This window comes from Eriocheir sinensis, chromosome 36 (genome assembly GCF_024679095.1).
Source record: "Eriocheir sinensis breed Jianghai 21 chromosome 36, ASM2467909v1, whole genome shotgun sequence".
Taxonomy (NCBI): domain Eukaryota; kingdom Metazoa; phylum Arthropoda; class Malacostraca; order Decapoda; family Varunidae; genus Eriocheir; species Eriocheir sinensis.
In genome coordinates this window covers 12,809,781-12,820,793 of record NC_066544.1, presented here as the reverse complement: position 1 = coordinate 12,820,793, position 11,013 = coordinate 12,809,781, and the positions used below count along the sequence as shown (strand labels likewise).

At 51.1% G+C, this 11,013-nt stretch overlaps 1 long non-coding RNA gene across 3 annotated transcripts; it reads right to left on the bottom strand.

Annotated features, from left to right (window-relative positions):
* Positions 1-2,234: 2,234 nt before the first annotated feature.
* Positions 2,235-9,907, bottom strand: LOC127008021 (uncharacterized). Of its 3 annotated transcripts, none has more exons than XR_007760744.1 (3): positions 9,691-9,907; positions 6,462-6,616; positions 2,235-2,327 (listed from the first exon to the last, which is right to left on the bottom strand). It is a non-coding gene; the product is annotated as an uncharacterized LOC127008021 (long non-coding RNA). The 3 variants fall into 3 exon arrangements; XR_007760742.1 differs by lacking the exon at positions 2,235-2,327 and adding an exon at positions 5,749-6,009; XR_007760743.1 differs by lacking the exon at positions 2,235-2,327 and adding an exon at positions 5,751-5,916.
* Between the last annotated feature and the right edge of the window lie 1,106 nt (positions 9,908-11,013).

Sequence of the window (11,013 nt, the reverse complement as noted above, 5' to 3'; positions counted from 1 at the left end):
ATAGAAATGTCGGCAAAGAAAGTGAAATGAGACGTGCTGAGGGACATTTCCACTTTCCTCAGAGGCTGCCTTTTTTGTCTATTTAAATTCTGAGTAATAACAATGAGGAAACGGAGTGTGTCATGTAGATGTTGGCCAGTGGAGAGAGTAAGAGACTTCGTCCTTAACCCGTCCGCTACTATTGGCACGGATTTCGCCTTCACTGGTAGCCTGGTAACATATAGTCCCAGGTCTTTCTCTGCCTCTGTGGTGGATAGTGGAGTGTTTCCCATGTGGTATTGGTATGGTGGATATCCCCTCCCAAGGTACATGACTACGTTTTTCTTCATTGAACTGTAGCAGCCACTCTTTGTTCCATTCCTGTAGCTTGGTGATGTCTTCTTGTAGGAAATTTGCAAGGGGTTAAGGAGCATGCTGAACTACTGGAGGAACCAAAATAGACACACAGGAGGGTCTTTGACAGGCTTGCCACTCACTCGGCTCTTGTGTGGATCTCAATAGGAGTGGTAGGTGTGTCCATTACCAACCCTTCCCCTATCCACCTGTCCCATTACCAATCCTTCCCCTATCCACCAGTCCCATTACCAACCCTTCCCCTATCCACCTGTCCCATTACAAACCCTTCCCCTATCCACCAGTCCCATTACCAATCCTTCCCCTATCCACCAGTCCCATTACCAATCCTTCCCCTATCCACCAGTCCCATTACCAATTCTTCCCCTATCCAACTGTCCCATTACCAACCCTTCCCCTATCCACCAGTCCCATTACCAATCCTTCCCCTATCCACCAGTCCCATTACCAACCCTTCCCCAATCCACCAGTCCCATTACCAACCCTTCCCCTATCCACCAGTCCCATTACCAATCCTTCCCCTATCCACCAGTCCCATTACCAATCCTTCCCCTATCCACCAGTCCCATTACCAATCCTTCCCGTATCCACAAGTCCTATTACCAATCCTTCCCCTATCCACCAGTACCATTACCAACCCTTCCTCTATCCACCAGTCCCATTACCACACCTTCCCCTATCCACCAGTCCCATTACCAATCCTTCCACTATCCACCAGTCCCATTACCAATCCTTCCCCTATCCACCAGTCCCATTACCAACCCTTCTCCTATCCACCAGTCCCATTACCAATCCTTCCCCTATCCACCAGTCCTATTACCAACCTTCCCTATCCACCAGTCCCATTACCAATCCTTCCCTATCCACCAGTCCCATTACCAATCCTTCCCTATCCACCAGTCCCATTACAACCCCTTCCCCTATCCACCAGTCCCTTTACCAATCCTTCCCTATCCACCAGTCCCATTACCAACCCTTCCCTATCCACCAGTCCCATTACCAATCCTTCCCCTATCCACCAGTCCCATTACCAATCCTTCCCTATCCACCAGTCCCATTACCAACCCTTCCCTATCCACCAGTCCCATTACCAATCCTTCCCTATCCACCAGTCCCATTACCAACCCTTCCCTATCCACCAGTCCCATTACCAATCCTTCCCTATCCACCAGTCCCATTACCAACCCTTCCCTATCCACCAGTCCCATTACCAATCCTTCCCTATCCACCAGTCCCATTACCAATCCTTCCCCTATCCACCAGTCCCATTACCAATCCTTCCCCTATCCACCAGTCCCATTACCAATCCTTCCCTATCCACCAGTCCCATTACCAACCCTTCCCTATCCACCAGTCCCATTACCAATCCTTCCCTATCCACCAGTCCCATTACCAATCCTTCCCTATCCACCAGTCCCATTACCAATCCTTCCCTATCCACCAGTCCCATTACCAATCCTTCCCTATCCACCAGTCCCATTACCAATCCTTCCCTATCCACCAGTCCCATTACCAACTCTTTCCCTATCCACCAGTCCCATTACCAATCCTTCCCATATCCACCAGTCCCATTACCAATCCTTCCCCTATCCACCAGTCCCATTACCAATCCTTCCCCTATCCACCAGTCCCATTACCAATCCTTCCGCTATCCACCAGTCCCATTACCAAACCTTCCCTATCCACCAGTCCCATTACCAATCCTTCCCTATCCACCAGTCCCATTACCAATCCTTCCCTATCCACCAGTCCCATTACCAATCCTTCCCCTATCCACCAGTCCCATTACCAATCCCCTATCCACCAGTCCCATTACCAATCCTTCCCTATCCACCAGTCCCATTACCAACCTTCCCTATCCACCAGTCCCGTTACCAATCCTTCACCTATCCACCAGTCCCATTACCAATCCTTCCCCTATCCACCAGTCCCATTACCAATCCTTCCCCTATCCACCAGTCCCATTACCAACCCTTCCCCTATCCACCAGTCCCATTACAAACCAATCCCCTATCCACCAGTCCCATTACCAATCCTTCCTCTATCCACCAGTCCCATTACCAATCCTTCCCCTATCCACCAGTCCCATTACCAATCCTTCCCCTATCCACCAGTCCCATTACCAACCCTTCCACTATCCACCAGTCCCATTACCAACCCTTCACCTATCCACCAGTCCCATTACCAATCCTTCCTCTATCCACCAGTCCCATTACCAACCCTTCCCTATAAACCTGTCCCATTACCATTCCTTACCCTATCAACCAGTCCCATTACCAATCCTTCCCCTATCCACCAGTCCCATTACCAAACCTTCCCCTATCCACCAGTCCCATTACCAATCCTTCCCCTATCCACCAGTCCCATTACCAATCCTTCCCCTATCCACCAGTCCCATTACCAACCCTTCTCCTATCCACCAGTCCCATTACCAATCCTTCCCATATCCACTAGTCCCATTACCAACCCTTCCCTATCCACCAGTCCCATTACCAATCCTTCCCTATCCACCAGTCCCATTACCAATCCTTCCCTATCCACCAGTCCCATTACCAATCCTTCCCTATCCACCAGTCCCATTACCAATCCTTCCCATCCACCAGTCCCATTACCAATCCTTCCCTATCCACCAGTCCCATTACCAATCCTTCCCTATCCACCAGTCCCATTACCAATCCTTCCCTATCCACCAGTCCCATTACCAATCCTTCCCCTATCCACCAGTCCCATTACCAATCCTTCCCTATCCACCAGTCCCATTACCAATCCTTCCCTATCCACCAGTCCCATTACCAATCCTTCCCCTATCCACCAGTCCCATTACCAATCCTTCCCTATCCACCAGTCCCATTACCAATCCTTCCCTATCCACCAGTCCCATTACCAATCCTTCCCTATCCACCAGTCCCATTACCAACCCTTCCCCTATCCACCAGTCCCATTACCAATCCTTCCCTATCCACCAGTCCCATTACCAATCCTTCCCTATCCACCAGTCCCATTACCAATCCTTCCCCTATCCACCAGTCCCATTACCAATCCTTCCCTATCCACCAGTCCCATTACCAATCCTTCCCTATCCACCAGTCCCATTACCAATCCTTCCCTATCCACCAGTCCCATTACCAATCCTTCCCCTATCCACCAGTCCCATTACCAATCCTTCCCTATCCACCAGTCCCATTACCAATCCTTCCCTATCCACCAGTCCCATTACCAATCCTTCCCTATCCACCAGTCCCATTACCAATCCTTCCCCTATCCACCAGTCCCATTACCAATCCTTCCCTATCCACCAGTCCCATTACCAATCCTTCCCTATCCACCAGTCCCATTACCAACCCTTCCCCTATCCACCAGTCCCATTACCAATCCTTCCCTATCCACCAGTCCCATTACCAATCCTTCCCCTATCCACCAGTCCCATTACCAACCCTTCCCTATCCACCAGTCCCATTACCAATCCTTCCCTATCCACCAGTCCCATTACCAATCCTTCCCTATCCACCAGTCCCATTACCAACCCTTCCCTATCCACCAGTCCCATTACCAATCCTTCCCCTATCCACCAGTCCCATTACCAACCCTTCCCTATCCACCAGTCCCATTACCAATCCTTCCCTATCCACCAGTCCCATTACCAATCCTTCCCTATCCACCAGTCCCATTACCAATCCTTCCCTATCCACCAGTCCCATTACCAATCCTTCCCTATCCACCAGTCCCATTACCAATCCTTCCCTATCCACCAGTCCCATTACCAATCCTTCCCTATCCACCAGTCCCATTACCAACCTTCCCTATCCACCAGTCCCATTACCAATCCTTCCCTATCCACCAGTCCCATTACCAATCCTTCCCCTATCCACCAGTCCCATTACCAATCCTTCCCTATCCACCAGTCCCATTACCAATCCTTCCCTATCCACCAGTCCCATTACCAATCCTTCCCCTATCCACCAGTCCCATTACCAATCCTTCCCTATCCACCAGTCCCATTACCAATCCTTCCCTATCCACCAGTCCCATTACCAATCCTTCCCCTATCCACCAGTCCCATTACCAATCCTTCCCCTATCCACCAGTCCCATTACCAATCCTTACCATATCCAACAGTCCCATTACCAAACATTCCCTATCCACCAGTCCCATTACCAATCCCTTCCTATCCACCAGTCCCATTACCAATCCTTCCCTATCCACCAGTCCCATTACCAATCCTTCCCTATCCACCAGTCCCATTACCAATCCTTCCCTATCCACCAGTCCCATTACCAATCCTTCCCTATCCACCAGTCCCATTACCAATCCTTCCCCTATCCACCAGTCCCATTACCAATCCTTCTCCTATCCACCAGTCCCATTACCAACCCTTCCCCTATCCACCAGTCCCATTACCAATCCTTCCCCTATCCACCAGTCCCATTACCAATCCTTCCCATATCCACCAGTCCCATTACCAACATTCCCCTATCCACCAGTCCCATTACCAATCCTTCCCTATCCACCAGTCCCATTACCAACCTTCCCTATCCACCAGTCCCATTACCAATCCTTCCCTATCCACCAGTCCCATTACCAATCCTTCCCCTATCCACCAGTCCCATTACCACCCATTCCCAAACCACCAGTCCCATTACCAACCTTCCCTATCCACCAGTCCCATTACCAATCCTTCCCTATCCACCAGTCCCATTACCAACCCTTCCCTATCCACCAGTCCCATTACCAATCCTTTCCCTATCGACCAGTCCCATTACCAACCTTTCCCTATCCACCAGTCCCATTACCAACCCTTCCCCTATCCACCAGTCCCATTACCAATCCTTCCGCTATCCACCAGTCCCATTACCAATCCTTCCCCTATCCACCAGTCCCATTACCAACCCTTCCCCTATCCACCAGTCCCATTACCAACCTTTCCCTATCCACCAGTCCCATTACCAATCCTTCCCTATCCACCAGTCCCATTACCAACCTTCCCCTATCCACCAGTCCCATTACCAACCCTTCCCCTATCCACCAGTCCCATTACCAATCCTTCCCTTATCCACCAGTCCCATTACCACCCCTTCCCTATCCACCAGTCCCATTACCAACCCTTCCCTATCCACCAGTCCCATTACCAATCCTTCCCTATCCACCAGTCCCATTACCAACCCTTCCCTATCCACCAGTCCCATTACTAATCCTTCCCTATCCACCAGTCCCATTACCAACCCTTCACCTATCCAACAGTCCCATTACCAACCCTTCCCCTATCCACCAGTCCCATTACCAATCCTTGCCCTATCCACCAGTCCCATTACCAACCCTTTCCCTATCCACCAGTCCCATTACCAAACCTTCCCTTTATCCAACAGTCCCATTACCAATCCTTCCCTATCCACCAGTCCCATTACCAACCCTTCCCCTATCCACCAGTCCCATTACCAATCCTTCCCCTATCCACCAGTCCCATTACCAATCCTTCCCCTATCCACCAGTCCCATTACCATCCCTTCCCCTATCAACCAGTCCCATTACCAATCCTTCCCCTATCCACCAGTCCCATTACCAACCCTTCCCCTATCCACCAGTCCCATTACCAATCCTTCCACTATCCACCAGTCCCATTACCAATCCTTCCCCTATCCACCAGTCCCATTACCAACCCTTCCCCTATCCACCAGTCCCATTACCAATCCTTCCACTATCCACCAGTCCCATTACCAACCCTTCCCCTATCCACCAGTCCCATTACCAATCCTTCCCCTATCCACCAGTCCGATTACCAATCCTTCCCCTATCCACCAGTCCCATTACCAACCCTTCCCCTATCCACCAGTCCCATTACCAATCCTTCCCCTATCCACCTGTCCCATTACCAACCTTGCCCATCCACCATTACCAATCCTTCCCTATCCACCAGTCCCATTACCAACCCTTCCCTATCCACCAGTCCCGTACCAATCCTTCCCTATCCACCAGTCCCATTACCAATCCTTCCCTATCCACCAGTCCCATTACGAACCCTTTCCCTATCCACCAGTCCCATTACCAAACCTTCCCCTATCCACCAGTCCCATTACCAATCCTTACCCTATCCACCAGTCCCATTACCAAACCTTCCCCTATCCACCAGTCCCATTACCAACCCTTCCCCTATCCACCAGTCCCATTACCAACCCTTCCCCTATCCACCAGTCCCATTACCAACCCTTCCCCTATCCACCAGTCCCATTACCAACCCTTCCCCTATCCACCAGTCCCATTACCAACCCTTCCTTTCTCCACCAGTCACATTACCAACCCTTCCCCGATCCACCAGTCCCATTACCAACCCTTCCCCTATCCACCAGTCCCATTACCAACCCTTCCCCTATCCACCAGTCCCATTACCAACCCTTCCCCTATCCTCCAGTACCATTACCAATACTTCCCGTCTCTACCAGTCCCATTACCAAACCTTCCCCTCTCCACCAGTCCCATTACCAACCCTTCCCCTATCCACCAGTCCCATTACCAACCCTTCCCCTATCCACCAGTCCCATTACCAATCCTTCCCCTATCCACCAGTCCCATTACCAATCCCTTCCCTATCCACCAGTCCCATTACCAACCCTTCCCCATCCTCCAGTCCCATTACCAATCCTTGCCCTATCCACCAGTCCCATTACCAACCCTTCCCCTATCCACCAGTCCCATTACCAACCCTTCTCCTATCCACCAGTCCCATTACCAATCCTTCCCCTATCCACCAGTCCCATTACCAATCCTTCTCCTATCCACCAGTCCCATTACCAATCCTTCCCTATCCACCACTCCCATTACGAATCCCTCCCATATCCACCAGTCCCATTACCAACCCTTCCCCTATCCACCAGTCCCATTACCAACACTTCCCCTATCCACCAGTCCCATTACCAATCCTTCCCCTATCCACCAGTCCCATTACCAATCCTTCCCCTATCCACCAGTCCCATTAACCCTTCCCTATCCACCAGTCCCATTACCAACCCTTCCCTATCCACCAGTCCCATTACCAATCCTTCCCTATCCACCAGTCCCATTACCAACCCTTCCCTATCCACCAGTCCCATTACCAATCCTTCCCTATCCACCAGTCCCATTACCAACCCTTCCCTATCCACCAGTCCCATTACCAATCCTTCCTATCCACCAGTCCCATTACCAATCCTTCCCTATCCACCAGTCCCATTACCAACCCTTCCCTATCCACCAGTCCCATTACCAATCCTTCCCTATCCACCAGTCCCATTACCAATCCTTCCCTATCCACCAGTCCCATTACCAACCTTCCCTATCCACCAGTCCCATTACCAATCCTTCCCTATCCACCAGTCCCAATACCAACCCTTCCCTATCCACCAGTCCCATTACCAATCCTTCCCTATCCACCAGTCCCATTACCAACCCTTCCCTATCCACCAGTCCCATTACTAATCCTTCCGCTATCCACCAGTCCCATTACCAACCTTCCCTCTCCACCAGTCCCATTACCAACCCTTCCCCTATCCACCAGTCCCATTACCAATCCTTCCCCGATCCACCAGTCCCATTACCAACCCTTCCCCTATCCACCAGTCCCATTACCAATCCTTCCCCTATCCACCAGTCCCATTACCAATCCTTCCCCTATCCACCAGTCCCATTACCAATACTTCCCTATCCACCAGTCCCATTACCAATCCTTCCCTATCCACCAGTCCCATTACCAATCCTTCCCTATCCACCAGTCCCTTTACCACTCCTTCCGCTTTCCCCCAGTACCATTACCACTCCTTCCGCTATCCACCAGTCCCATTACCAACCCTTCCCATATCCACCAGTCCCATTACCAATCCTTCCACTATCCACCAGTCCCATTACCAATCCTTCCACTATCCACCAGTCCCATTACCAATCCTTCACCTATCCACCAGTCCCATTACCAACCCTTCCCCTATCCACCAGTCCCATTACCAATCCTTCCCTATCCACCAGTCCCATTACCAATCCTTCCCTATCCACCAGTCCCATTACCAATCCTTCCCTATCCACCAGTCCCATTACCAATCCTTCCCTATCCACCAGTCCCATTACCAATCCTTCCCCTATCCACCAGTCCCATTACCAATCCTTCCCTATCCACCAGTCCCATTACCAATCCTTCCCCTATCCACCAGTCTCATTACCAATCCTTCCCCTATCCACCAGCCCCATTACCAACCCTTACCCTATCCACCAGTCCCATTACCAACCCTTCCCCTATCCACCAGTCCCATTACCCCTTCCCTATCCACCAGTCCCATTACCAATCCTTCCCTATCCACCAGTCCCATTACCAACCTTCCCTATCCACCAGTCCCATTACCAACCCTTCCCTATCCACCAGTCCCATTACCAACCCTTCCTATCCACCAGTCCCATTACCAATCCTTCCCTATCCACCAGTCCCATTACCAACCTTCCCTATCCACCAGTCCCATTACCAATCCTTCCCTATCCACCAGTCCCATTACCAATCCTTCCTATCCACCAGTCCCATTACCAACCCTTCCCTATCCACCAGTCCCATTACCAACCTTCCCTATCCACCAGTCCCATTACCAATCCTTCCCCATCCACCAGTCCCATTACCAACCTTCCCTATCCACCAGTCCCATTACCAATCCTTCCCTATCCACCAGTCCCATTACCAACCCTTCCTCTATCCACCAGTCCCATTACCAATTCTTCCCCTATCCACCAGTTCCATTACCAACCCTTTCCCTATCCACCAGTCCCATTACCAACCCTTCCCCTATCCACCAGTCCCATTACCAATCCTTCCCCTATCCACCAGTCCCATTACCAATCCTTCCCCTATCCACCAGTCCCATTACCAACCCTTCCTCTTTCCACCAGTCCCATTACCAATCCTTCCCCTATCCACCAGTCCCATTACCAATCCTTCCCCTATCCACCAGTCCCATTACCAACCCTTCCCCTATCCACCAGTACCAGTACCAATACTTACCGTATCCACCAGTCCCATTACCAACCCTTCCCCTCTCCACCAGTCCCATTACCAACCCTTCCCCTATCCACCAGTCCCATTACCAATCTTTCCCCTATCCACCAGTCCCATTACCAACCCTTCCCCTATCCACCAGTCCCATTACCAATCCTTCCCCTATCCACCAGTCCCATTACCAAACCTTCCCCTATCCACCAGTCCCATTACCAACCCTTCCCCTATCCACCAGTCCCATTACCAATCCTTCCCTATCCACCAGTCCCATTACCTAACCTTCCCCTATCCACCAGTACAATTACCAATCCTTACCCTATCCACCAGTCCCATTACCAAACCTTCCCCTATCCACCAGTCCCATTACCAACCCCTCCCCTATCCACCAGTCCCATTACCAATCCTTCCCCTATCCACCAGTCCCATTACCAATCCTTCCCCTATCCACCAGTCCCATTACCAATCCTTCCCCTATCCACCAGTCCCATTACCAATCCTTCCCCTATCCACCAGTCCCATTACCAACCCTTCCCTTATCCACCAGTCCCATTACCAATCCTTCCCTATCCACCAGTCCCATTACCAATCCTTCCCTATCCACCAGTCCCATTACCAATCCTTCCCTATCCACCAGTCCCATTACCAACCCTTCCCATATCCACCAGTCCCATTACCAATCCTTCCCCTATCCACCAGTCCCATTACCAATCCTTCCCCTATCCACCAGTCCAATTACCAACCCTTCCCTATCCACCAGTCCCGTACCAATCCTTCCCTATCCACCAGTCCATTACCAATCCTTCCCTATCCACCAGTCCCATTACCAATCCTTCCCTATCCACCAGTCCATTACCAATCCTTCCCTATCCACCAGTCCCATTACCAACCCGTCCCCTATCCACCAGTCCCATTACCAATCCTGCCGCTATCCACCTGGCCCATTACCAATCCTTCCCTATCCACCAGTCCCATTACCAACCCTTCCCTATCCACCAGTCCCATTACCAATCCTTCCCTATCCACCAGTCCCATTACCAATCCTTCCCTATCCACCAGTCCCATTACCAATCCTTCCCTATCCACCAGTCCCATTACCAATCCTTCCCTATCCACCAGTCCCATTACCAACCCTTCCCTATCCACCAGTCCCATTACCAATCCTTCCCTATCCACCAGTCCCATTACCAATCCTTCCCTATCCACCAGTCCCATTACCAATCCTTCCCCTATCAACCAGTCCCATTACCAAGCCTTCCCTATCCACCAGTCCCATTACCAATCCTTCCCTATCCACCAGTCCTACCAACCCTTCCCTATCCACCAGTCCCATTACCAATCCTTCCCTATCCACCAGTCCCATTACCAACCCTTCCCTATCCACCAGTCCCATTACCAATCCTTCCCTATCCACCAGTCCCATTACCAATCCTTCCCTATCCACCAGTCCCATTACCAACCCTTCCCTATCCACCAGTCCCATTACCAACCCTTCCCCTATCCACCAGTCCATTACCAATCCTTCCCTATCCACCAGTCCATTACCAATCCTTCCCCTATCCACCAGTCCCATTACAAACCCTTCCCCTATCCACCAGTCCCATTACCAACCCTTCCCTATCCACCAGTCCCATTACCAACCCTTCCCTATCCACCAGTCCCATTAC